Raw genomic sequence first — 25,841 nt, 5'->3', positions numbered from 1 at the left:
CAACCGAAAACGAAAAACACCATTTAGTTTGAGAGCACTTGTTTCTGCAAGGAAAGAAAATGACTACTGTTGACTAAACCTACATAGCTTTCTGGGAATGGGGTAATAACCAAATTTATCAGCAAGTTCTCCATGTGCACTGAAGAGTAATGGCAGTTCTGCCACCCCTACTGTGCCCACTGGGGAGAATGGAAGAGTGGACAAATGATAACCAAAGGAAGACTCATGGCTCTGACTCAGAAAATGATTCCAAAAGTTGCTCTGCAAGCATTTCGGAAGAAAACTGGACTTGATCAACACTTGGCACACTGCTCCTCTACAAACACTGTCACCTTTTATTTATTTCTGGGTCCTATTTTGACTTCCAAAACCTGTTCAGGAATCCTTTGACACACAGTGTCACCCAGTAAACAATGTAACTTGAAGACAATAATTCATTTCACTAGGTCATTTTTCCAATGATCTTGTCAAAGCTGCTTCTTTGATGGACTGGTGCTCACTCACACATCAACCTGCTCCTCCCAAGGTTTAGTGCTCCCTCCTCAGCGTCAGGCACAGGGGATGATCTGCTCCCAGGCAAATCTTCCCAAAGCAGAGGGATGGGGCAGTGACTGGGATGTCAGGTCAGAAACCAACATGAGATAAAAGCAGCAAGGGAATGCACTCTCTAAAATAAGTATCAGAAGACTGAAAACTAGAACATTTTTGACTCAGTTAAGACACAGATAGTGTCAGGGCACTTATGTCTTTAAAACAAACAGCATGTTAGATTAGAGTTTTGAAAATCTCATAACTTTTGAAAAATAAAACTTGATTTTTATTCATGTTTAATTTTATGTATATGTTCATTTCATTCTGTTTTCCCCCTTTTTTATCCTACAGCTTCATTGTGCATCTATTATGACTTTTAATTTAGTGGGGGTTATTAATAATATTTTTTATTCAAATTTGCAACAAGCTTGTTTTACATGTCAATCCCAGTTTCTTCACTCTCCCCTCCTCCCCTGTCCCCATCCCAACCCCCATCCCATCCCCTTTCTGCTCTCCAGGGAGGGTGAGGATCTTCAAAGTCTGTCATATTATTTGGAGCAGGGTCTAGGCCCTCTCCCATGTGTCCGGGCTGAGAAAGTATCCCTCTGTATGGGATGGGCTCCCAAAGTCCATTCGTATACTAGGGATAAATACTGATTAATTACTAGAGGACCCATAGAATGCCCAGTCCTCCTAACACCCACATTCATGGGGTCTGGGTCGGTCCTATGCTGGTTTCCTAGCTATCAGTCTGGGGTCCATGTGCTCCCCCTTGTTCAGGTCAGCTATCTCTGTGTGTTTCTGCAGCCTGGTCTTGACCCTTTGTGCATCACTTCTCCCTCTCTGTAACTGAATTCCAGGAGTTGGGTTCAGTGTTTAGCTGTGGTGTCTGCTAAGGGATTCCTAGTGCAGGGACAAGTAAGTGGATCTCTCCATCTATATTTGTGTCTTGTGCCTTTTCTTGAACACTTTTCCTTCAGTTTCTTTGCTTTGTCCCATTCTGATTTATTAGTTTTTGTTTTATCTTATTTTAGTGTTATTCATTAGAAGCCCACTTGCTTTCTGATGAGAGACAGAAAGAGGACAGATCTGGATGGGAAGAGTAGTGGAGGAGACTGGGGGGGGGAGGTGCAGAGGGAAGGGAGGCCATAATCAAGATATATTATGTGAGGAAAAAAATTTCAATAAAACCAACAAAGTTTTAAAAGAAGAAAAAAAGAAAGAAAGAAAGAAAGAAAAGAAGAAAGAAAAAGAAAAGAAAATTCAAGTTCAACATCACTTTTGTTCCTGATGGAATGCAATGCTCTGTCCACAATGCTGCATGCTAGTATTCACAAATAAACATCTGGACATAATCCAGGGGTGTACAGGGACGGAAGTGATCACCACTAGAGAGCTGGGTTTTGTCTTGTGACTGCAGATCTTGTTTTCATAGTCACATAATTCAGTTGGATTTTAGGATCTGTTACTGATGCTTTTGAAAATGTGAGTTTAAAAATATGCAAACTGAATTTAATTCAAGTGAAAGTCAAGAATGAAAGGCAACCTATGAATGTCAAAGTAAGCTGGAACCTTGTTATATGAAGAAGCAATTACATTTACTTTAAAAATAACAGATGAAGATTTAAGACAGACATCTGTCCCCAAAATTGCTTCGTATAAAAATTCTATGATAAGCTCAAGTGAGGAGTAAATCTCTAGGCATGTGAAGCTGGAGTTGAGCCCACTGAGACCTTTCTTTTCATCATAGTGCATTTCAAACAAGTGGATATGCTTAAAAGTATGTCAACTTAGAACTAATGAGAAAACTTGGTTTCAGACTTCATTTCTACATAATTGTGTAGACAGCACAGACAACTGACTAAAAGACTGGGCATAACATGCCCTCTACATACACCCTCTCTTTTTATCAGTTGAAAGAGAATTGCATAACCCTTTTACTTGGGTGCCCAAGACCCTGTCAGATTGATTGCATTGAAGATAATGGAACTTATTAAAACTTCTGCAAGATGGAAATGGTATTCTGAAGAAAACCAAGTATAGAAAATCTATTCTTTAAGCAAACAGACATATCCCAGGAGGCTTATCCTTAATTGTAAACAAATACAAAGCTTGAGCTACTTACTTGATGGTAGTTACGTTGGTGATAAATCTTAACTACTGAATTTTAACATTGTTACATGCTGCATTGATCAATAATAATTCTATGAAACTTGGTGAACTGTGTCAAAAGCAAACTATGTAATGGGTATTTGCTGTAATCGTGGCATCAAACTTCTAAAAAAGAATTAGTTGTCCTGAATGTATGCAATGAAGGGGTTCATCTTGAGGAAGTTTTCTGTCACTGATCATTCCCTGAAAGCTAAAAGGTCTCTGATACCTAATAACGATGCAGCCATAGGAAAGCTATTTTGCTAGATGCCCTTTGTGGGGTGTGGGGGTGGAGTGGATGCTATAATAACCCTACCTCTCTTGCCAGTGGAAGAATTAAAAAAAGTAATAGATTGAACAACCAAATTGTTTAAGGTGTGAAGACATTGAAATAAGCAAAGTAATAGTAATAATAATCAGTGATAGCAGCTACACATACTTCAACAATATAGGTATTTATGTCAAAGGGACACAAAATCACAGTAAACACTAGTAGTGATGAGAGGTAAAAGGAACCCTTTAATGCAAACCTCAACTCAAAATCTGTTTTGGAGCAAACATAAGCCATTGGGGCTATCGTCTGTTCCTACCCCACCGCTGGCCTCAAGTTTCACCCTTATCTTCCCAAAGCCACCATGCTCCAAGGCTGTCCAAGAGCAAAATTATAAGGTCAAGTCTTAATGATACTGTGTCCCAGCATGCCTTTGCCAGCCTCCTCTGCTTGTCTTTGGGCAGTTGACAGAGTCCTCTCCCTACCTCCCACTTTGGGTAGAATGAACCTCCCAGCTGCCTCTGTCCAGCCCAGAACTCTAAAGTGGGCAACAGGCTAGGAAGACTGGAGGGAGGCGGGCAGCCCCGCAGTCCCTACTGCCCACTCGTGCTTAGCGCTCCGCGCGGCCCCGCGCCGCACTGCAAAGCCCGCCCCACGCGCCGCGGGAGAGACCGGCTCGCGGGTTTCCCGGTCAACCCCGGCCTCCCCCACTCCTCTCCAGACTTCCCCAGCCTTAGTGCCATCCCCAGCGGGGGCTGGCCACGCAGCCTCCCCGCATCATAGCCCACGATAACGACCCGGAGGGCAGATCCCGATGGAACACTTCATCCCGCGGTGAGGGCGCAGGGAGTCGTGGGCAGCCCTGACCTCGGGTGGGCTGCAACACGGGGATTCATCTGCCACGCGCATCCCGCCGCAGCCGCCGCCGCCCCGTGGGCCCCAGGCGCCGCCCCGCCGCCCTGGGAGGTGCCTACTGCAGTCCTGGTACCCGGCACACGCCGGGAGCGGGCGCACAGGTGGGAACCCCGCGAGTGGGTGCCAGGGCGCAGCCCTTCCCCGCCGCCGAGGCTCCAGACTTTGCCCGCCTCTGCCCTTGCTAGGGCACCCCGGTCCCTGCGCAGAGGCGGCCACGCGTCCTGGCGCCTCCAGGGCTTCGCGGCTCCCGGTGAGGGACAGCGCCACATCTGAGTCCCTGAGCCCACTCATAGCCTTGCACCCCGACCCTCTGAACCCCTGAGCTTTTCCCCGCCCCGATCGTCAAGGAAGCCGATGCCGTGCACACACACCTTGCAATGGACGGGCGCCTGGGTCACCCACTCGCCAAACTCTTAGAAGGTGTCCATCGTCTGCAGGGAGGTGTGGGCCCAGAGTGGGAGCAGCTCGCTGATTATTTAGTAATGTTGGAAGTGCCGGGTCCGCTGCCAGAGTTGTGGGTCATGTGGGCACAGCGGAGGCTGGCTGCTGCCTGTACCAGGGTTTCCTGAGGATCCTGAAGCTATGATCTCATCCTCCTCATCCGCCTCCCCCGCCCCTCTCCACGGACGCGCACGCACAGCACACACACATACACACACACACACACACACACACACACACACACACACACCCGCGTGCACACTCCCGCGCGCACACACATTCACACTGTGTGGCACTAGCCTCTTCTCTGGACCCAAATATTTATCCTGAGAAATAGTGCTTATACTCCTCATTGAAAAAAAAGAGAAAATCCTTTTAGATGAAGATTTTTCTTCTTCTAGGCTTGATTTATGTGCTTTGTTTATATCCTACAGTTTTCTGCCCTCACGTGCTGGGGTTTGAAACAGCGTGCGTATTAAAATAAAAAAAAATCATTCCTTTATATTGACCCAGATTTTGATAGGAACCCAAGAACTCAAACAATGCAATTTCTATTTAAAATAGAGGCAAGGACAAGCCAGGCTTGAACATGGAATTGCAAGTGTATCTTACAGTGAGGTGGTTTTCTATCCCAAGCTGCAAAGATTTCCCAGGCATTACCTCATTTATTTACAGAGCATCTTTGCAGAGGAGGTGGCTGAGAAGGCAAATAGTATTAACACTTCAAAGACAGGGATGTATAGGTAAGATAACATGCAAGAACACACAAGTTGCTATCTCACCATAAATATTAATTACATACCCACCTTATTCATCATAATCAGTTCCTAGAAGATAGGTCACCAAAAACAGGGAAAGCATTATTTTTGTTTTCTATCAACTGAAATTGGAAGTTCATTTTATTGTATTAGTTTGCATATAATCTTCTTTGTCTATTTGCATATATCTAATCTTATAGTTTTATATAATCTGATTTTTTGTATGTGTACTTTCATATTTATTTGCATTTTTAAATTACCTAGCAGTTTCAAGTAATTTTACTCAATGTGTTTAGAGTAGTCACCAATCTCAGAATTGTGCTTCATTCAAACCCGTTTAATGCCTGGCATATACGGAGAGCTGTGCCACATTTTGAAGTAGATGAAGACTTTTAAGTGCATGGGAACTATTCTCCACCAGCATATATTGAAATGTATATGCTTAATGACTGGAGATGGCAGGCTTCATTATTTTGGGTGTTATGATTCATCACAAAATAGCACAAAATGCAGTTTCTCTTTTTACTTGGTGATATCTGCTTCCTGCTCAAATCCTGTCAATCTCCTCCGTGTTTGTCAGTTAAGGCCTGGCTTCTAAGAGACCAAAAGAGCTTGTTTCACCTGATAATTTTTTGGATGCGCACCATAGCTTTATAATTGTAAAAGCTCTCAGGAAAAGCACATTTGGTTATTTCTATTCGGGCGCAGATTCAAAAATTTAACAGCAAGCTGCACTCCAGATAATTCAAAAAGAAGGAAAATAGCTAGTGAGAAAGTGGCTTTGAGCTGGTAGTAGGAGAGAGATCCCCGTAAAGACAGGAAACAGGGACCCGAGTTACAGGAAAGAAGAGTGAAACAGTATTCCGCACCCAGGGATGAGCACATGAGTCGGTTATCTAATACCCAATGGTTAGCTCTGAAAATAGAGATAAGAGGCTCCTAGCATATTTCTGAAGACTGACATTGGCTTTCTGTATTATAAAAATCACTGTCTGCTGTAGGCAGTTTTTCTGTCCCCCCAGTGAGCTCTGTCCTGCCAGCTGGCTCCCAAATAACCATACAGAGACATATTATTAATTATAAATGCTTGGCCAATAGCTTAGGCTTGTTACTAACTAGCTCTTACAACGTTAATTAACCCATATTTCTTACATATGCTTCGCCACATGCCAGTACCTTTTTTTTTTTCAACATCTCTTGCTTCATATGAATCTGGCTGGTGATCCTCCCCTTCTTTGTATTCTTTTTGTCTGTAAGTCCTGCCTAACCTCTACCTGCCAAGCTACTGACGTTTTAGCCCTTCATTGAACTAATGAACACATATTCACAGTGTACAAAGACAGTGGTCTACAGCAGTCCGCCTTCTCCCAACAGATGTTCTGATTTCTTTCTGACTGCCAGAATGTTCAGCAGCCTTCAGCTTTTCTCTTGTTTATTAAGATACCTCATTATGGAATTCATCAGAACTGAGGCATCACATTCTGACCCCTCACTGGATTGTATGACTCATGCCACAAGCATTCATAACTGTGGAGCACATCTGTGGATGTTGTGTTAATAAGCAGCAAGGGTATTAGCTCTGTTTCTTTATGTGTCTTTTCAAGATGTATATGCATATAAAGTCAATATATATTTGCCTGAGAAAATCTGTCATGACGTCAGGTCCAGTCAGCTGTTAGGCAGCCAGTTCCAAGGAAGCAGAATATCCCCTTATTATTCTTGAGGTCACTTTCCAAGACCTCAATGGATATGTGAAAGTGAAGTGCATGAGCCCTATGTACACTACACTTTTGCTCCTGTACATTACAGACATATAACCAACCTTCTATTTTTCCCTTACAGGACACATTTTAGAATTTCTCTTTGGCATATCCAAATTAGCAATCTCACTATTCTTGTGGTTTTGGGCCATTATAAAGTAAAATATGCATTGTTTGAAGATGAAACAGAACTCAGGGGGCTGCCAAGTGATTGACACGTGTGTATACACAGGATAGATAGAGGAGGATATTTCACAATTTCACATTCCATGAATGAAGGACAGAGTTAGATGGTGTGATGTTTGCTAAGGTACTTTACATGGGATGCAACTTAAACCTTGTGAACTGTTGGTTTCTGGAATTATGCAGTCAAGATTGACTTCAGGTAACTGAAACCACATAAAGGGAAATCTCAGGTGAGAGGAAGGACGGTGCTCCATCACTCACCTAGGATCTCTCTCTTAGATAATAATGGTGTCAGTCCTCAGACAGCGCCTCACAGCTCAGCTGTTGTTATCTGGTAGTCTGCTCTGTCAGGGTCTCTCCTCCATTGATCTTCCCATCTAACACCTTCAGGAGGCTCCTGGGACCGAGTTAATGTGCATTTAGGAGGAAAATACAACTTATATACAGATGTATGTAGTTTTATCTTTTTGTTTCCTAGTGCTTTAATAAAAAAAAAAACTTGTCATTTTAAGTATCAATAGTTCTACCTTATAAAAGTAATTTATTAAATACATATTATGGTGGCTCACATCTCTCAATGGCATTATGCCAGCATTCTCATATTCCAGGGAGCATTCATTTTCTCAATGGACCATAAAGAAAACACAAATGTTGTAGATGAAACTCAATGCACTATCACAATGAGGATTTAGAGAGAAAAAGCTTGTTGCTGAATGCCATTCTTCAGAAGGTGCTTGGAAAGTACCTACTTTGTTGCTAGAACAATTTTATCACTATTTTTAATTGCTTTGGGGTTGAATCACATGTAAGTGAATGCCTAAGAATATAACATATCTCAATATATGTAAACAAGGATAAAATTGGATAAACCAGGAATATCAGTGGAAAATTAATTTGAACAATATAATTAACTCATCCAATTTGTTAAAAGTAAAGAAAAGACCCCACACTTATTGCAAATTAATTTAACTCAATTGTTACTCATGCATTCTTTGGAAATGTCAAATGTTTTTGTGATTGTTTATAAATAAAACCTAATCACTTTAGTAACATTAAAGAAATAGCTACAAAATGAAAACTCAATCAAAACAATCATATATGTAAAAGTGGTTATTTTTTTCCATTGCAGTGATTCATTCTGGATAGGAAACAGGTAGGGATTTAAGACAGTGTCTCAGGTAGTGCAGACTGGCCTTGAACTTGCTATGTAGTCAAGGATGCTGCCTCGAACCCCTAACCTTTCACTTCTTGAATGTTCCGGTTACAGGTGTTACCCTGCCCAGTCGGTAATTCTTTAAATACCATGTTAATAAACCCAAAATTCATCAGATTGCTAATAGCTATATCAACTAGGACACTTTTTAATTTGATAGAAAATTATTACTGTAAATAACAGGCAACTTATTTTATGCCGAGAAGCCCTGAATTTTTATGGGAAACTACCAAGGGAAAGGAATAAAAGGAATATGAGGTGAAAAATACACCATTGACACTGGGCAGCATATGTGAGGACCATTGAATGATGTAACAAAAATCTACTTGTAAGGTTGGCCCATGGTGAGGAGTCATTGGCCAAAACAAAATGAACTCAGTGGTGTTTTGTAGCCTTCTTATTTGTTTGTTTCATGTTGTTTTGGGCATTTTTGGCTTATTGATCTTTCTCTTGTGTATTTTGGTTTCCACTTTTGTGCTCTTTGTTGCTTGTGTGTTTCTTGGATTGTTTGCTTTCTTTTGTTGTTTGTGTCCATGAGAAAGAGAAAGAGGAGGGCATGGAGTTGGGTAGGTGGGGATATGTGGAGGATCTGGAAGGAGTTATGGAAGGGGAAAGCATGATTAGAGTATATTCTATGAAAACATTTTTCAATGAAAAAGATGAAATTGGGTAACACAGCTATGCATGTATAAAGGTAACATTGGAGTAGGAAGTCGATTAAATATCTTAAACTAGGTACTATTTCTTCATGTTGTATGTATTTCAATTCACTAGCCACAATACTGTAAGTTCTCTGGCTGTATTTGGTTCTCGAAGGGTTTGAGGAAAAGACAGGATTAAACATAGTTTATAGTTTACATTAAAGGAAATATAATGTATTTGAAGAGTGACTAAGGAATGTATTAAGTATATGAATAAGATAATCACAGGTCATCCAAAGAGCATTAAGCAGCCTCTAGAAAGACTTGTGACTAGACACTGTCTAAAAACTTGTGCTAATCACTTAACCATTTTATGATTGCTAGACATCAAGACTGTCCCAATTTTACCCACCACTTAAACATTGTACAGAATATATAGTTCCATTAATGCCAAGTGTTGCTCATAAGTGACAACAGATAAGTTTTGACATGATCTTGCACAAAGTAGGAGTCATTTCTTCTAATAATTATTAATCTCAAATGTTTCCATTTAAAAATCATATATCCTTATGACAACATTAAAAATATATATTACATATAATTTAAGTTGACCTATAATTTCTCATGTTATATATATATAATTTCTCATGATATATATATATATATATATATATATATATATACACTTGAGTACATCTTACTATTTTTAGTAGCCCCTATGATTAAAATATATATATATATATTAAAATGTCATTTAATAAACTATAACTCTACCTTATACTGGCTTGCCCTGCAGTTCTGTGTGTTGAAACCAATATCCAGTTTCACCTTGAGTTGTGATTCCTAAGAGATTAAAGAAACTTCCCAGGCTTCTGTGGGCAACAGCTGTACCTCCATCCTTGCTGTCATGGACAAAATCACTTAGCTTTGTTGTTCCCTTTATTTAAGAAGACCATTATCTGTTACAAGACCAAGTGTTGTTAGTTTTTATTTTTGTTTTTTCAAATACATTAAATGTACTACTCTATAGTCTGTCCTCTGTATAAGAAACCAGTCATTTAATATATTTAACTGGTTTCTTTCCAGATTATTTTCAACTTTCAGTTTATCGTTGATATGCAGATGAGGATTAGTTTTCATATTTTTTTCCCTTTCGGGGTCTAAGAAATTGAAATCTATAAATTGTATGTTTCAACAAATCTTGGCAACATTTAAGTGTGGTGCACTTACGCTTATCTGTCTTATCTACTAACATCTCTCATTCTTGTCCTGCAGAACTGTAACAATCTGTTGTTATTTACCATCTATTAAGATCTTATCACTTATGTTCCCCTTCAAGTTGAGGATCTTATTTCCTGCTCACCTAATGTTCACAATTTATTATTGTTTAAGTTCATATCTATCTATTTGGCAGCCTTGTTAAATTCACAGAAAATATGAACAGTGCAAGTACATAGAGTGAAGAGATAGCACCTTGCACTATGTTATCTTCCTTGATATGAAATTCAGGTTTCTCCATGATATTCCCAAGATACTACAACGTACCACAATTAAAGAAGAAATAGCACCGGATCCCAGAGAATACACATGTATGTTTGAGATCTATCATAGCAGGGCTGAGAGTGTATATCAGTGATAGAGCGTTTTTCTAACTTGTGTAAGACCTGGATTTGTACTCTCAACATCATCTATTAAAAACTTATGATATAACCCTGGAAAACAGGTTCCCCTGAGCCTCAATATGCAATTTACTGAATAGTTTAACTGGAGCGATGAGAAGGTCTTAAATATTATTATTCCATAGTAAAGAAAAATTATAAACTTGTTTGCAACAATCAAATAATTGTAAAGCTTTGCATATTGCAACAGATCATCATGCCATTTGTCTATACTATTAGTTTCAAGTTTTAGGTTTTATTTTTGTGTGTGCTCATGTGTTCATTTATGTATGCATGTAGATCATAGAACAGTCTCAGCTGAGATTCTTGAGGAGCTGTCAAGCTGGTTTCTAAAAATATTTTGTTTAACATTCATACATGCAGATAACGTGCATTGATCAAGTCCCTCCCTGCATTCTCTCCCCTTCCCATGTCCTTTCTACCACTTTTTCCTCCCAACTTAAGTCCTTCTCCCCGTCTGTCTGACTCTGCCTCTGTCTTTCTGTCTCTCTTTTCCTCACTCTCTTTCAGCACCCATAGAGTCCATTTAGTGCTACCTGCATGTCCTGAAGCATATGAAAAACTACCCCCTCCTTTCTTTTTTGACAAGGTCTCACTATATAACTTTGGCTGGTCTCTAACTTACTATGTAGAGCATGTTGCTTTCAAATTCAGAGAGACAAGCCTGACTCTCTCACATTGAGATTAAAGGCATGAGCCAATATTCCAAGTTTCAGCTTGATATTTGCATGTCTCTTTGGACTGGAACTTGTTGAGGTGACCAGCCAGTCTCAAAAATCTGATTCTTTTTGCTTCCCTAGCATCAGGACTATGGGTGTATACCACTATGCTTGTCTTTATTATGTGGGTTTAAAGCCTAGTGTGTGTGTGTGTGTGTGTGTGTGTGTGTAGAAACTTCACCAGCTGAACAATCTCCCTGCCAATATATTATATATTTGAGTCCTTGAATCTTGTAATCCTAGTACAGGAACTCAGAAAATACTGGCTTTTTAATAGTGTCACTATGTTTTCTCCATAGTAAATCAGACGAGTTTGATCAATTCTGCTCTCTAGTGTTTGAGTGTTCACTTACTTACACAGTAAAGCTTAACTTTTGATAATAAACTTAGTTCTGTATTTTAGATTTTTACCACTGATTTGCTCTGTTAACTGAGTTAGGTCATAGGATATTTTCCACTGTTGCTTCTCTTTTAAAATAGTGATCACTGCAACCAAAGAACACTTTAAGTGTCTTGATAAAAGCTTCCTACATAAAAAGGAGCTAAGCCCTGTCAAATCAGAAGACCTGGATTATAGTGTTTTAGCAATGCACAGACATAAAAGAAACATTATTAAATGAAGTACGCCTGAGAATAAATTAAAAGCACAACCAGCAATACATACAAATGACTAGGACCTTATTTTTCTGTGTGGTGCCTAGCTTGAAACCTTACCTTAACATTTTATGTCTATTATTTTTTTTTAAGAGCAATGCTTTGTTTCAATTTAGAATGGCTATATCCCTGGCTTCTCATCACTTGGGCTTGTGTTTTCTGCTGTGCACCATGTACTTTCCTATCTGCTTATACTTCAAATTAAGTCTCTGATACCAAATTCACGTTTCTCTGTTCCCTGTGCACTTTCCATTTGAACTAATGGAGATATAATTCCCTCCCCCAACAGAAAATCAGAGTAGTCCTGGCCTCTTTCTATTAGTGCTGTGTGTCAGCGAGGTTCACTGGGTCCCTTTGTTCTCAAAGCTCTTTACTTTGAATCCCACTGACATCACCTTGCTTGAGCTATCATTAGCTCACACCTATTCCAGAAAACATCCCCTCTATTGATTCATGTTCTCCTGTAATCATTCACCTTTATTTCATTTCCTAATGGTTAACACAAAGTCATTCCTTTAAAAACCATTACAGTTTTAAAGCCTTACAAGAAAGCCCCTATCTGTACAATGCAACATAGATTCTAGTGTCTCATATTCAAGCATCCTTAGCATTCAGCTTCCAATAGCCAAACTGTGAAGTTATTCCTCATAGTAACTTCAGCACACATCCTCTTCTGTTAGCATCTGACTCTGTCTACTGAATGTGCATGCTCTTTCTCCCTCTTGTGTCTTTTGCAATTTTTCTAGCCTCTTATAGAGTACGTCCTCTGTTGTCCCTGTGGAGATAAACTTAGAGAAAACAAAACACTGAAGCAACTGAAGCATTAGTTAATTTAGCTCAAGGTCTTACGGTTTCTACCACTTCAGTACTGCACAAATGAAAAATCAAAAAAAAAAAAAAAAGAAAACTTTGAAAATCACAGTCATTTATTAATATCTGAGGGGACACCATTGCTGAAAATAACTTATTTTGAAGGTTGTGGTTCATTACCCATCTAAAAAAAATAGTTAGTTATATTAAGTTAAAGCTTTTAAAGATTCCACCATTTTAATAAATATGACTCATTCACTATTTCAAGGAAATTCAAATGAAGCCAGATTTCCTACATGTTCACTAAACTTGATGGTGATATGCTCTGACTCACTTTTTATTGAAAAGTTTTTCTTGGTCTCAAGCAAGTGTCCATTTTCATACCTCAGTAGTATTATGGTTATAATCCAGTCAAATGTAGGTCTTTGAGTAGCATTTTACAACCTCTCAAACTTTATTAGTCTGCACATGTGTGCTACAGTTAAGTAATAAGTAATTTAAAAATAGGTCTATCGATAACTAGGAAGAATAACACTGACTACAGGATCTAGTGAATAGGATTACTCATCTATAATGAGGAAAAGGAATCTTGCATACGTAAGCATTCTTCACCTTGCCATAACCTGAGCTTAATGTTATTTTTCCTCTTTCAATATTTTACTAGTTATGTTGAATTATTATAGAAGAATTCATCTGTAAGCATCAAGATTTTGTCTGTCTTGAATTAGAAGAATATGATTTTCAGACAACTGGTATACCATGGTTGGAATTTTAAACATACAAAATTTGTAGGTATTTTTAATATTAACTTGCTAGAATTTATGGACACAATGTATTCAGCTGACAATGTATAATAAAATAGTATGTGAAATTTCAGAGAATAATCAACATCAGTGAGATAAAGATACTTGAAGAAAAATGTTCATCTCAGAATGTCATCATGGCAGGTCATTTGCCACCTCCTCAGCTTTGTAATGCCATTATTACACCACAGAGTTTAAAATCAGGGAGACAGATGACAGGGGCAATGGAAATAAGGTAAATAAGTATTTGTCATGTTTATTGACTGTGTAAATTTTTGAATCAATAGAACTTATTTGAAAACAGCTAAGATTGCACTTGCTGTCAAGCAGGGAACCAGTGGAAACATATTTCTAGGACAATAAAAGAGTTTGCATATCTATGATGTTAATCTTAATTATCAACTTGACTGAATGCAAAAGCAACAAAGAGACAAGCCTCTGGGTATGTCTATCAGGGCATTTCCTGAATGATTAACCAAGGGGAGTGTGTGGGAACTTTCCAGTGGTGGCCTAAATAGAAATAGCTGAGACAAAAGCAGAGATTCTCCTTTGCTATGATGGCTCTTGGTTGTCAACTTGACATATCTGGGAATAGAGAGCCTCAACTAAAGACTTGCCTTCGTCAGTATGGACTATGGTCATGCCTTAGACAGTTCTTAATTGCTAATTGACCCAGGCCTTATCTATAAGAAAAGTACCTGAGCCAGGCATTGGTGGTTCATGCCTTTAATCCCAGCACTCAGGAGGCAGAAACAGGCAGATCTCTGTGAGTTTGAGGCCAGCATGCTCTACAGAGCCAGTTCCAGGACAGGCTCCAAAAAATAAAGGTACCTGAATGTGAGATTGAGAGCATTCCTCTATGGTTTCGGGTTTAAGTTCTTACCCTGTTGGAATTTCTGCCCTATTTGAGTTCTGGCCCTAACTTTCTTTGTTTTTCTTTTTTATGATAATATTTTTAAAATTTAAATTTGCAATAAGCTTGTTTTATATGTCAATCCCAGTTGCCTCACCCTCCTTTCTTTCCCTGTCCCCCTCCCTATCTCATCCCCATCCTATCTCCTTTCTGCTCCCCAGGAAGGGTGAGGTCTTCCATGGGGGAAATCTTCAAAGTCTGTCATATCATTTGGAGCAGGGCTCAGGCCCTCCCCTGTGTGTCTAGGCTGAGAAAGTATTCCTCTATGTGGGATGGGTTCCCAAAGTGCATTCCTATACTAGGGATAAATACTGGCCTACTACCAGAGGTCCCATAGACTGCCCAGTCCTCCTAACTAACACCCACGTTCAGGGGGTCTGGGTCAGTCCTAGGCTGGTTTCCCAGCTATCAGATTGGGATCCATGAGCTCCTCCTTGTTCCGGTCAGTTGTTTCTGTGGGTTTCTGCATTCCTCCCTCTCTGAAATTGGATTCCAGGAGTTCAGCTTGGTGTTTAGCTGTAATAGCCAAAACCTGGAAGCAACCCAAATGCCCCTCAACTGAAGAATGGATGGAGAAAATGTGGTACATTTACACAATGCAGTACTACTCAGCAGAAAACAAAACAAAACAAACAAACAAACAAAAAACCCAATGGAATCTTGAAATTCACAGGTAAATGGATGGAAAGAAACCATCCTGAGTGAGGTAACCCAGTCACAAAAAGACAAATTTGGCATGTACTCATTCATATATGGATTTTAGACATAGAGCAAAGGATTAACAGTCTATAATCTACACCTCCTGAAAAGCTAGGAAACAAGGAGGACCCTAAGAGAGACATGCATGGTCCCCCGGAGAAAGGGAAAGAACAAGATCTCCAGAGCAAATTGGGAGCATGGGGGAAGGAGAAAAGGAGTTAGGAAAAAAAAAAAAAAAAAAGGAGAGAAGAGGAGGCGAGAGGAGGGCATGAGGGAGCAGGAAGATTGAGTCAGGGAAAGAATAGAGGAGGGCAAGAAAAGAGATAGCATAATAGAGGGAGTAGTTACAGGTTTAAAGAGAAATCTGGCACTAAGGAAATGTCCAGAGATCTACAAGGATGACCCCAACTAACATTCTGTAATTATAGATTGATGGGAGATGTCATTCTATAAACATGTTTCTCTTATTGGTTAATGAATAAAGCACTGTTAGCCAATAGGAAAACAAGATAGGTGGGGCTAGGAGACAAGGAGGTTTTCAGGGAGCTGTAGGAGGAAAGTTAAAATGTAGGATGAAGAGAGCAGAGATCAGGATCTTCTCTCTGGTAAGATAAGACCATGTGGAGATACTTAGATTGATAGAAATGGGTTAATATTTAAGACAGAACTAGCCAATAAGAAACACTAGTAACAGGCCAACAGCTTTATATCTAATACAGTGTCTCTGTGTGTTATTTGGGGCTGGCACACCTGTGGGACCAGGCTGGCGGTAAAATATGCTCCTAACAAAATGGCGCTGCAATGTGGACCTGAGAACTTTCCCTTAAAACTTAATAAAAGCTTAAGAAAGGGTTTTAGAAACAAAAGAACAGAGACAAGCAAGGCTTCTTAGTAACAGCATTTTTCCTAGTTGGGCTCTGTTATGCTAGAGACATGCAGAGATTTGCATGACTCACCTTTAAGAGAGATTTCCTGACTCACCATAAGTGGCAAAAAAAAAAAAAAAAGAAAACACATTGCTTTTAAAAAAAGCACTGCTAACAATGCAATGGTGTGTATAAGCAGTTGGAGAGAGGAGCTGGATATGGTGGCTCATGCCTTTAATTCCAGCACTCAGAAGGCAGAGGCAAACTGATCTCTATAATTTTAAAATAAACCTAGTGTACGGAATGAATTCCAGGGTAGCCAGAGAAACCCTGTCTCAAAAAAATAAAAAAATAAAAAGTAGATGAAATGGAGTAATAAAAAATCCATGTAAAAATGGAAAGCACAAAAAAAATTCTGGATACTTTATCCATTGCTGTTGTCTTTAAATTGCTCAATTGCTAAAGAAGTACACTTGATTATCAATGCTGCAAAATTATTCCAATTTATATATTTTAAAAATGCTTTGACTTCAAAATTTAAGTCTAAGGACAAGTTACTGAGGAAAAGAATTTCTATTTTTGTTTCCACAGAAAAGGAAAAGCTAGGGATTCCTTCCAGGATAACATGGCTTGTTCAAGCCAGATCTCCTGAAACAGTGTCCCAGGTGATCCAACATTCAAAACAGCTTGGATAAGGCACCCTTGCAGACCACTACAGCCAGGATTTCTGCATGTTCTTAGGATCCCCATGATAGCATTCCCCTACCAGCAGGAAGCAGTTTAGAAAGAATGACGCCCAAATTCCCAAATATAGTTTATAAATGTTTGTTTTAATTTAAGTGGGGTTGGTTATAAACAGTTAATGACCACAACTAATCTCTTTAAAGCTAAAAAGGGGATTATGGTATAAATATGAATACTTTGTTTTGGAATGGATTTTCATTTATAGGTACATATTTGAGGTCAATTTTATGATATGTATATTTCTCCTCTTGTTTAGGCATTGTGTTTATATAGCTCATTTTAAAATGTTATGTATAGTTAAGTAAAGATTATAGTTAGTTATCTATAATAATCAAAACTCATAGTTAGATGAGTTAGGTTTTCTAGATATACAGAGATCTATTTGAGATGAATACGCATTGTTCAAACCTTTCAAAGACCTACAGAATATGGCATCTAAATTGATTTATGGGTTTTCTTGACAGTGACACATAACTTCTCCTGGAAACACCACCTGTGTCAGAAAGGAAGATGGACATCAAAAAAACTCATTATGGAGTTTAGTCTAGCCATTTGGGAAAGATATTCTTCTTGACTGGACTGTTTGACTTTATTCTGTATAAACTGGACTTGCAGGACCCACAGGAAAATGACTGCTAATACAAGATGGACATTGCTACAGGGTTCCTGCTTCATGTGAGAGTCTGCAGACACTCTACAGGATACAGAAAAAAGTGACTGACAAATTGTCAATAATGGTGGGACATTTTGAAGTTTCTTGCTTTGCTGAGAGGTCTGTCAGACACACTACGGCCTATAGGCTGAAGATGGAACATTTCAGAAGAACTTCAGGTGACTGATCAGATAGTGAGATGTATCTGTCATTTCTAGAGTTTACATATTATCTTTCTGTGGTCTTTGAAGGAATTGAAGACAGATAGTTATGGTTATAGTTTTCCCTAGTTAGAATTAAAGATAAGATATATATAGGACTTTAGACTAACAAACATAGGCTAGAGAGTGGAATATTTTCTTTAAATCTTGCTAAATGTTAATGGACTGAACATTGTTAACTGTGGTTCTTTTTTGATAACTGTTTTGTTATATATTTTACTATGTTAAAGTTAAAACCCTTCTTTTTGTTTAGACAGAAAAGCAGAGATGATGGTAGATGTCATTCTGTAAATATGTTTCTCTTATTGGTTAATGAATAAATCACTGCTGGCCAACAGGAAAACAAGATAGGCGGGACTAGGAGACAAGGAAGTTTTGGGGATATGTAGTAGGAGATTCAACATATAGGACTTGAGAGAACAGAGGTTTGGATTCTCTCTCTGGTAAGAAAAGACCACATGGAAATACTTAGATTGATATAAATCGATTAATATTTAAGACAGAGCTAGCCAATAAGAAATGCTAGTAACAGGCCAACAGCTTTATATCTAATACAGTGTCTCTGTGTGTTATTTGGGGACCAGGCTGGGGGGAAACTGCTCATAACAATAGATTATGATGTGAAAGTGTAAGCTAAATAAACCCTTTCCTTCCCAGCTTACTTTTGGTTGAAATGCTTTATCAGAGCAACAGAAGTAGTTAAGACATCATCTTCACTTCTTGTTGCTAAGTGCATCTATCTTGTTTTCCTGGATGCCATCCTTCACTGACATTAAACACAGCTTTTTAGGCTTTCCAAAGTGGATTGAAGATAGTGACTTTCCAAGGAGGCAACAGACATTCAGTTGGACTGAATTAGAACTGAAGAATAATCCAGCATCCTGGACTGAGCACCCTCAGCAGATACAGTGTTCCCAACTTCTCCAGTATGTTGATGGACAGTTTGAACTATCATACAATTCAATTTAATAAATCTCTTTCAGACTGGAGACTCATTCTACAGATTCTGTTCTTTTAGATAACCATAATACAATGTCCAAATGCATAGCAATTGCTGATGACTCTTAGGCAGAAGTTGGCCAGCAAGCAACAAGTTAGTTGTTCAATTCAAACCTGTACTTTCTGCAGTGAATCTAGTCACTCTGTTCAGCGAGCTGCAACACTGTTCTCCCTGTTGGTGATAAGTTTATTATGAGGAGATTCAGTTATATCTTGATACACTCCTGAGAGCACTGTCTTCAGTTTGAGCCTGGATTTACAAAACTGAGGGTTAATTATATCAATGCCAAATTGTTAAAAAGGATATTCACAACAGGTTTATTCATAATGGCTCAAAATTTGTCACAACTCCTAAATCCAAAATCCTAAGAATAAATCAATATTGATATGTGTATGTATGTATGTGTGTGCATGAGGATTTAATTGATGTCTTTTTATGGTTCCATAAGAATTGAGATTGTAATTTATTGGCAAATGGAAGAAGAGAGTGTAGTACACATATATAATGTGATGCATCCAGTTAATGAAACAGAAAGTTATTATGTTGCTTGTGGTATGGATGAGCCTGGAGGGTAACATAAGTCAAATACAGAAAAACAAATAACACATGACGTCACATGTGAAATGTAAGTATCCTGGACTCATAGAAGTAGGTATACAATCGTGTTTACCAGAGGCATAAAGAGGGGAAGATGGGAACAGGGAAGACTTAGCTAAAGGTCCAATTTCAGCTGAGCAGAAAGAATAAGAATCCCTTTAGAGACTAGTGATGACAACTATTAAACATAATGCACTGTCACTTTCATATATATTTTTAGGCAGGCTCTTACTGTACAGCCACAGTGGCTAGCTAGAACTAACTACACATACCAAGCTAGCCTTAGACTTACTAAGATCTCCCATTTTCTGCTTCCTGAGAAATCTGGGACTAAAGGAGTGTGTTACCACTCACCAAAAATATTGGTAAGAGAAGTGATAGATTAATTGATGGGATTCAGTTCTTCTGCGATGTGAACATATAGCAAACCTTTGTACTCTACTCCACACAATCATACCATTTTAAAATTGAATTTTTAGAAATATTTTAGTAAAGACTTTGATGTTGGAGTCTGAGTGTGGACTGGTGTGAGACTGAGTATTAATGGAAGCTCTATTACTTCTATGAGATGTCCGTGTGCATCTCTGGGAAGGGGAGAGAGGACGGTACCACCTGTCCACCAACACGTGTAACAGTGTCCTCTCTCCAATAGAACCCCTCCTTAACTGAGAGAAACATTCTTTCAACTCCACATCAGCTTCTGCTGAGCTTTCTGTCTTGTAAAACAAGTCATGGTGGCAATGACATACAAGTGTTGGGCACAGCTCAGATCTATATGCCTAAGACTAAAACTTCAATAGCATGTGAAATTTCTTGAAGGATTCAAACTAAACAACTATGACAGTGGAGATTAGATCATTTGTATTGGCTTGTGTCTACTAAAGAAACAGAGAAAGTACTATCAACTTGCTGGATGAGTTTCCTCTATGAGTTCTACTGAATATTTAAATAAGAAATGAGCTGAATAAAGGTACCAGTAGACATGCCAAAGTGGACCAAGAGAGAAAAAAAATGCTACATGAAGAACTACAAGCAACTAAGTACTGAGAGCAGGAGAAATAGTCTTGTCCAGGGAAGAGCACACCAATTGGCTATCTAATATCAAACTCCTGAAAACATACATAAAAGTAACATTACACAGATGAGAAGCTATATTTAGGAATCTGTATGTATATACATATACATATAAGCATGTAATAACAATTAATGAAAAAAGAGGTCATGAATTTGAGAGAGAGAGAGAGAGCAAGGAGAGGAATATGAGAGGGTTTGGAGGAGGGAGATAGAATCGAAGGGAGAAATGCTATAATTATATAATAACCTCAAAAATAATAAAAGGGAAAAAAGAAAGGGGAAAGGAAAAGAGAAAATAGCACCAGTAATTCACAGTCTGGCCCCAGAAAGAGAAGCAGAGGAAACACTTTGTAATTCACTAGTATGGCACAGATATCAAAACCCACTGAGGGTTTATAACCATAACAATCTACATTTGAATGCCCTAGGGATTTTATTCGTATTTACTTCAAACTGAAAAAAAAATCAGTAAGCAAATGAGCAAACTGTGTACAAGCATGTAATGAAATAATTACTCATTAATAGATAGTAAAAAGCCATTAAGCTGAGAAGACATGGGTAACTTGTTGGTTTTTTGCTTAACTGCATTTTTTTATTGTTTGAGAATTTCATACTTACTCATAATTGTTTTGCTCAAATCCTTCCCCTCTATTCCTCCTTATTCTCAACTACTTTCCTCACCCAATTTCATGTGATTGATTTATATGTATGTATGTATGTATGTATGTATGCATGTATTATGCATGTATATGCATATAGCATTATATATATATTATTTTTAGCCTTTGAAATTATAATTATAATCATAATATTCTCCTCTTCTTTCTTCCCTCAAATCACTCTCATACACCATCAGCTCTTTGCTCTCTTTCAAAAACTAAACCCACTGATTTCACTCAGTGCTACTTGTGTATGTGTTGGTGTAATCAATGTATTAGCAGGTCCGAATTTCTGAGATCTCTCTCCACTGGAGATATGATGACTGCGTGCTCACCACTTTTTCACTGTTTACATGCATACATACATACATACATACATACATACATACATTCATTCATAAGATTCTTCTTTTATATGTTCACCAGTCATATTGGTTTGAGGACCCACCCTAATTACTGTATTCATGTTTGTTCACATTTTTATAGGCCTCTTCTCTGAAGACAAGTGCATTCTGGGGTGCTAGAAGTTAAGACATCAACAGGCAAAATTTGAGATGTGATAATAATTTTCAAAGGTGGTATAATTTCTTAACTCCAGACCATGTAGATGTTAACTTCAATGAAAAACAGAGACTTTTTAGATGAAAGTAAGGAATTGAATTGGGATCCTGTGGGTAAGTCATTAGACTGAGCAAACCTAGAGGACTAATAGGGGACAGTTCTATATGATCTAGGTATGAAAAATGGATTAACCCTTAGGTCCATTTAGAGTAGGATAATATTGGGGAGTTAGTGAGAGGTAGGGAGTGTGGCCCAGTTCAAGGAAATACCGCTTGGGCAATGTCCTAGGAGATTACTTATTACTCTGTCTTCTTCCTATGTGCCTTTTTCTCTGCTTCTTGCATGCCAGAAGGTAAATTTATCTCCTCTACAAACCAATCTCACCATCAGGATGCTCTGCTCAAGTGGGTTGGATCCTCTGAAACTAAACTAAGCCTTTCCTTCCTTAATCTGGTGTGTTCACTTGCAGTCATTTAGAGGTAACCCATAGAATAATATTTCTCTGGGTTACCCAGGAAAGTACAACTTGATTAGTCTGTTCCTTGAAGGGGGAAGAAAGCAGAGGCATGAGTGGGGGTGGAATGCATGTCACAAAATGTTGGCATAGCCTCAATAAGGTAGAAAGCAAGGGAAACATCCCAACCTTAAGTGTGTAGAGGAGCCTCACCTAGTTTACCAATCAAGAAATTTCAGACAGGATTGTAACAATAACAATTTTTTGTTAATTTATAGTCATTTGCAATTGAAAGAATGAGAAGGTGATACATACGTCACCAGTAGAAGTACTTACAGGTAGCTACTTGTATATGTATTATATAAAAGCCTAAAATAATAATTATCTCTACAAATAAAGAATTTTCTGTCTATTGTCATCTATCATATGTTATCCTGTCCTGTTTATCAGGCAGAATTGGCTTCAGGTGGATAGAAGGCCAGGCTTCTATTAATATGTCTGCAGCAGAGATTCTGAGGAGAGACAAAGATAGTAAACAACACTCTCAATTGATCATAAAGGCTATACAATATTGGATTAATAAATTAATGTGTCTCATATTTTTCTCATTATTATTTTAGATTGAAATGTCTAGTAGTAAATGCAGTTTTAATATGCCACTGCTTGGATGTGCCAGCATTTAACCTCCTCCTTCAGTGCTGAAGACTGCAACATATTTTACAGTGAAAAAAGTCACACTTAAGGGTCGATCCAAGAGCATACACATTATGACATGCTCATATAAACATCATGGCCCTTAGTGACTGTTCTGATAATCCTACAAAGTACAAGAGTGCAGGGCTTGGATCCCACTCTTTGCTCATTTCTGGTGCTTAAAGATAATCTTCCTTCTGATGAAATGGGCTGTTTACAAATAGGAACTACCTATTTGTAGGGCTTTCTTATTTTTTACTTGCTCATTCTTTTAGCACCTGCGTTTAAAGACTGAAACCTGATGGCCTCATAAGAAAATAAGACAGACCATAGTTAGTAGATTTAATGCTTGTGTTTATTCTTAGTATTTCTCCCTCTATGCGATACATTGCTTCTTCTACTCTGTTTGCCTTACAGTTTGTGCAGTACTCTGAGTTTATCTACACCATAGTACTTATCACCTGAATGTGCACATTTCTTCCCACTTAGTGTGCACAGTACAAGGAACACAGAAGGTAGTAAAGGAATATTGTTGAGTAAAGGAATGTCTGACAATCTAACAGTGATCTCTTACTAATTGGTAGGTAGTTTCCAGTGATTTGCTTATTTTCACCCCTGTTTAGTACATTCAGTTTAGTCTTGTCTTTTTAAACCCTTTCTCTAATGTGTTGTCAGTATTGTTGTCTTAAGAAATGGCTGGCAATCTAACTTAGACCTGTGGTGGGATATTCATTTTGTCTCCTTTTGTGGCACTGACCACGCCTATTGGGGGTGGAGCCAGGGGCGGAAGTGATGGTGGAACTAGATCTGAGGAGGAGCCAGGGAAAGCTCTCTTGCTGGCAGGACTTGGAGAGGAGAGCATCTGGTGGAACTTGCTGGTGTTCATCTGTCTAGGTTGTAAGTTATTTCTCCCTGAATAAAAATCTATTCGGCCTATCTGTTTATCCTGATCCTTATTAAACCGCAATATAGACCTCCTCCTAACTGAGGCATGCTAGCTAGAATATTCTCAGAGAAACTGTAGGAAGTTGGCAAAATGCAGTGTCAAGGGTCTGAACAAATAGGTTTTACTTCTTAGTAACCAACCAATTTTGATATGTTTGCTACCGTATTTAAAGGCTCAATAAATTTTTAGTGTATAAATGAATAATGGGGAAACACTAAGTCCACAGTGAGTCACAGAATCCATCATAAGTTCTGTTTCCCAACAGTACTGGCGGGAAAAGGCAGCTATTTCCAGAGATAGGGATTCTCTGAAGACTTGTTTGCACATCTGAGTGACTGAGGAATCTCAATAAAATTTATGATCTCTTTTTTAAACACTGAGGTGGAGTTTCTCTTATAAAATTAAATTCAATCATTTGTGTTCAATATATATATATATATGCTATATAATTTGAATTCTATCTAGTTGTACATATACGTATAATATACATATGAAATTGTGTTTCATTGAAACACATATTTGGTAAAAGATGGACTCATATTAATTTCCAGTTTCTCAGATTGTTGGTAAACTTGAACATATTTCCATGGTCCATCAGACATTTGTTCATATTTCCTTTTTCTGTGTCGATATTGCCTAGCATAAAAAGGATGAAGAGAATGGGGTTGTTTCAGGTAGAAGGCAATTGAGAAAGTGCTGAGCTCCCTGCATGACAGCTACACAAAGGGATAAAGAACCTGACAAACTGGTCTAGCATTATAATTGTTGAAGTTTATCAAATAAAATGTATACCATTATTTTGAAAGTTGCTTGCAGAAGCTACTTGGAATTTGTTCACATCTTTCTGCAGGTTAACCAAGTACTAAATTAGCTCAAGAGTCTTAGTTCTCATATTTTACTCCTAATAGAATAAGTCCTCTTGCAGAAAGAATATAATGATCAGTTACTAAAAAAGTTTACCAATCAGATTTTTTAGATATATTAAATAGTGCCACTGTATTTCAAAAGTAAAATGAATTTTATATTGTCAGTGTTCAAACTAGTACGATTTTGTTGTTATGATTTTTATTTGACACAGAGGATAATACCTGGTGACGTAGATAAAAATAAAAAGAAAACTGTTTTTTATAGTATCATTGTTGATAAATAAAAATAACTGTAATACATAAAATTATATAGAATTAAAATTTTACTCCATATTATTATTAATTCTAAAATGCTTATGCTGTCATTCTAAGTAAATATAACCAATCAACTTAATGATACAATTGAGGTCAGGATTAATGCATAATGCATAACATAACTACATAGTTTTCAAATGGCTACATTAATAATAGATGATCTAGGAGCATGGTAACATCCAACTGATGGTTTGAGCTGAAAGAATCTGATGACATCAGGTGTATGGGTTTACCACTGGGCTTTCTTGATTGAATGGGGCTATTTCCATCCAGTCTGGATGTCCATCTTCAGATGAACCTTAAGTACCAGCTTGTAGTTTTTTCTTTAACTGGAAATCACAACAGAAGACTTCAGCCATGGAACCAAATCATCTTCTTCTTTGAAGCATAAAACACTCAAAATTGATAATGGTTGTAATTGTACTTTCTATTATATGTAGAGATATAACAATAATGTATTCATAAGCCTGTTAAACAAATTCCTGTGTCTGAGTATAATTTGGAAATTCCTCACCAAAATGTGCCTGCTTTCTTTTTGTGGCTTTATTTTTAACTTGTATCTGAAAGTGTTCTATCTCCACCAATTATTTCTAATTTCATAACTCACACTGTTTATAACTATTCAGAGAAATTTGTCTTTTGATATATTTCTTATTTATAGGAAAACATTAGGCCACTGTACAGCATAAATACCTTAGCATCAGTTATTGCCATTTCAGGGTAAATTACATTTGAAAATTTGATGGAGGTAACACAGATCAGTAGAAACAATCAGATTCTTACATCCTTACCATTCAAGCATTTGATATGACCCATATTTAGTGGGAAATAAATTATTAATACAAAACTCCAGTAATTCAATAAGAAAAATAGCATTAAATATGAGTAAAACTGTTATGGCTTAAATTAAGAAGTACTACTCAGGAAAGTCCCAGGAAGTTAAAAGGTCTGTCTGGTGTGTAATGTCTGAAAGCCTTCGTTGGCTTCTTGTCTGATGACTTCTATTCTTTAAAACTGTATAAATTTTTAATCACACAAATGCCTCATGA

General features: G+C 38.0%; 1 protein-coding gene across 11 annotated transcripts in view; it reads right to left on the bottom strand.

The window, feature by feature from the left end:
* Nucleotides 1-4,469, bottom strand: part of Dtna (dystrobrevin alpha) — a 341,323-nt gene extending 336,854 nt beyond the window's left edge. For 4 of the 11 annotated variants that reach the window (XM_051202197.1, XM_051202202.1, XM_051202203.1 and 1 more), the window contains exon 1: nucleotides 4,240-4,469. The gene's annotated coding sequence lies outside the window, so the exon portion shown is untranslated. The remainder of the gene's footprint in view (nucleotides 1-4,239) is intronic. The other 7 variants (XM_051202207.1, XM_051202208.1, XM_051202209.1 and 4 more) reach the window with 3 other exon arrangements.
* Nucleotides 4,470-25,841: the final 21,372 nt, after the last annotated feature.

This window comes from Phodopus roborovskii, unplaced genomic scaffold (genome assembly GCF_943737965.1).
Source record: "Phodopus roborovskii unplaced genomic scaffold, PHOROB, whole genome shotgun sequence".
Lineage (NCBI taxonomy): Eukaryota > Metazoa > Chordata > Mammalia > Rodentia > Cricetidae > Phodopus > Phodopus roborovskii.
Note: the sequence above shows the minus strand (reverse complement) of the source record. Positions and strands in the feature narration are given on the sequence as shown.